At 39.4% G+C, this 3,666-nt stretch overlaps 1 long non-coding RNA gene across 3 annotated transcripts in view; it reads right to left on the bottom strand.

The window, feature by feature from the left end:
• LOC140512810 (uncharacterized) overlaps positions 1 to 3,666 on the bottom strand; it is a 203,129-nt gene that overhangs the window by 174,275 nt on the left and 25,188 nt on the right. The gene's annotated exons all lie outside the window — the stretch shown is intronic.

Here is a 3,666-nt window from a genome sequence, read left to right on the forward strand (position 1 = left end):
CCCCTCTGTAACTAACCACACTCACCAGAATTTGCTGGCTCCTCCTCACCCACAGTCACAGCCCAGAACTGTGTCTGGTCACTGCACCTGGGCCAGTGTCCAGAACCAGAGGAGGGGCCTGCAACCTTCCCCTAATTGGTTTTCTGATCCCACACACGCACACACACACACTGTTCATGAAATTAAAGTTCCTAAAGCTGAGGTTGCTGCCTGACATAGCTGCCCCCAAGGCATGTTATTTGTTGGTATCTGCCTGGAGGTATTCATACTTCAACCAAAACACCACCTTGGGAAGTCAGGTCTTTCCCAAGGGCTTCGCAGATTGCCTGTCTGTAGATAGCTGCTTTACCATGACTTTTAATTATTTCTGCTGCTCAAAGTTCACTTTGAGGCATTATTTTATATTGTTTGCGAGGGAATTTAGGACAGCCAAGTAATTTCCTGTCTTATTCCACCATCTTCCCAGAATCCTTGCTCTCTTCTATATTTTAACCCCTTAGTGCCAACTCTACACTTTCCTCTACTCCTGAATTCCTTGCCCCCCTCATCTTATTACTAATCATTCTTTGCCAAACCCCAATGCAGAACTATTCTCATCATCTTCCTTCTTTGATCCTAATAATGTGCTGTTGAATAGAGATAAAAGAAATCACAAAACTGTGCCAACTGGATCCTCAATCTCTCACTCAGCCCACATATTCAATCCTCTGCCGAATCATGTCATTTTTATCTTCACAGCATAACTCCTTCCATTCCTTTCTCCCCTCTCACATAGCCACCATACTGCTTCAGGCTCTCATCTCCTCTCACCTGGGCTGCTGGCAATGACTTTCTAATTTCTCTCTCTCTCTCTCTCTCTCTCTCTCTCTCTCTCTCTCTCTCTCTCTCTCTCTCTCTCTCTTTCTGTGTGTGTGTGTATGTCTCTCTCTCTCCCATATCTCGCTCTCTCCCATCTCCTCAATGCAGTCTTCTATTCAGAGGACAAAGTGATGTTTCTAAAGCATTAAAGTGACCTTGTGCACACTTCTCAATAAACTCTAGTGACTGCATACTATATCTTCCGTAGTGAATGCTACATCTTCCATAATGCTGTCTTTGCACTGACTATTTCCTATTCCTGGAATGGCAAATTCTTCTTCATCTCTACTTTAATTTCCCCAGATTCCTTCAATATTCAGCTCAAATCTTACCTTCATGAGGTTTTCCCAGTCACCTTCCAAAAATATTTATTGACATTATTGTCTCCACCCCCTAAAATGACCTTTGTAAATATTTTCTATTTATGTGTCTATCTGTAAGCTGATTAAATTCAGTGGGATGTAATCTCAATGAAGCAAATAACTATCTAATTTTTGCTTTTGTATCTCTAGCATCTAGCATAGTGTCTAACATATATTAGGCATTTAATACTTGCTGGATTGAATTGAAAGTTCAAGATAATAAACTATGTCCAAACTTAAGACTTAGACACTTATCCTCAAAGAAGTATGAATGAGTTCAGTCATTTTACAAATGAAGAAACTGAAGTCAGATAAGGGTAAGTGACTCTTCCTGGGTCACACAGCTAGGCAATGCCAGAGATGGAGTTTAAACATGGGTCCTCTCACTCCAGAGACAGTACTCTTTCCAGAACACAACAGTGCCAAGAGGCAAGTCCATAGCCTCCATAAGAATATGCAATCAAAGTCTTCCCCACCCCCACCAAAAGCCTCACAATCCTCTCACTTCAAGTTAATGAGAAAATTCAGCTACCTATCGATATCTTTGGGAGGCAAAGTAGATTAATGGAAAAACCTATATTTGAAGTCAGGGGAGAACTGAATTTCAATACAGCTCCTGACACTGAGCTGTGTGGTAACCTGAAAAACACATTCTCTACATTTCAGTCTCTTTATCTGTAAAACAGAAATGACAATACCTATAACATATATATATATATATATATAAAACTACAGGAGATATATTATTTATTCAATTTACTGTAAATATGTTTGCAAAATCTCCATGATCTTCCAGGTGTTAGGGAATCAAATCTAATTCCCTCACTTTTCATGGGAGATAATTGAGAACTAGAAAACTAAAGAGAGTTGATCAAAATGACATTACTAGTAAATAATGGAGCCAGAATTCCCACTGCAATTTCCTAACTCCAAATTCGTAATTCTTTCCTCCACATCACACTGTCTATGCCTGACTTTCTACTTGAGACAAGCTGGCTATATCACCTTTAGCTGAGGTATAAATACTTCCTAAATAAAAAATATTCCACACAACTGATTGCTTTTCCTTACAGAAACTCTGGTATTTCTCAGCATTATCACCATTTGAACTACTGCAGGAATAAGAACACCTAAAAGCCTTTTTTCCCTAAATCACAGAGCATGTTATAAAATACAGATTTGTCAATTTTCTGATTATTTGTATGTCATCAATGACAAAAAAATGAAAAAAAATAGGTCCATTAATCAAACTAGGGGACTGAATAATTTATTATAGTTGTCTTATCAAATAATCAGATAACTGTTGAATCTCTATTTTACGATGGGCAGAAATAGCTACAAGTGTGAATCAGTAACATACTGTGAACCACAACATAGATTGCCCCCAGTTGAGGTTACTAAACCATGTACCAATCCAACAATTTTCATTTTGTTTCTTTGACTCATTAATTCCTTTCATGGTAGCCATGCTTGTGAGATAAATGACTAAGAGACAACTCCTAAAGAGAGGTAGGATAATAGACATGCAAAGTTAAAGCTAGAAGGGGCTTGTAGAGATCACTTTTCCAACCCCTTTCTTTTACAGGTAGGAAAGCTAAATCCCAAGTTTAAGTAACTTCCCTAAAGTTACATAACTAGTTGTATGTGTATGTGTGTTCATCCTTTGTTGCCGAAAAAGACCATGCCATCAAAGAAATAATGGCATGACTTGCACTTGACTTTGTTTTGAATGAGCGAAGGCTGTGCAGGTCACCAGCCTCACTTCTTCTCCAGAGCCATCTGAATCCAGTGACCAGATATTCATCAGGATGACTGGAGATGACCCAAGATGAGGCAATTGGGGTTAAGTGACTTGCCCAAGGTCACACAGCTGGTGAGTGACAAGTGTCTGAGGTCACATTTGAACTCAGGTCCTCCTGACTCCTGCACTAGTGCTCTATCCACTATACCACCTAGCTGCCCATATAACTAGTTAGAGTCAGAGTCAAGACTAGAACACTTGGATTACATGAACCATCACTCATTTCTCTAGGTCTGAGTGCAAGGATCAATGAGAATGGATGTTATTATTTATTCTGGTCATTCTGTCATGCTCAGGGTTCAAGTTGAGGGCAGGAGAAAAGGAATTTCTAGTTCTGGAGTCCAAGGACCTAAATTCAAATCTTTCCTTTGATGTTTCACATCTCTGTGACCATGGGCAAGTCACTTAAACTCCCTGGGTCTTAGTTTCCTCATCTGTAAAAGGATAATATGGACTAGATGGACTAGATGCTCTCTTATGTCCCCTTCAGCCCTAAATCTACAATTCTGTTGTCCTTCAATCCTCAATAAACCAAATAAACATTTACTCTGAAAAGGAAGGGACAGGACAAAGAAGGGAGTGAGAGGGAAAATGAGGAAAAAAGAAGAAAATGAGGAAAGAAGTATCTTGCAAGAGTTTTCATAC

The sequence above is a fragment of the Notamacropus eugenii genome, chromosome 6, assembly GCF_028372415.1.
Source record: "Notamacropus eugenii isolate mMacEug1 chromosome 6, mMacEug1.pri_v2, whole genome shotgun sequence".
Taxonomy (NCBI): Eukaryota; Metazoa; Chordata; class Mammalia; order Diprotodontia; family Macropodidae; genus Notamacropus; species Notamacropus eugenii.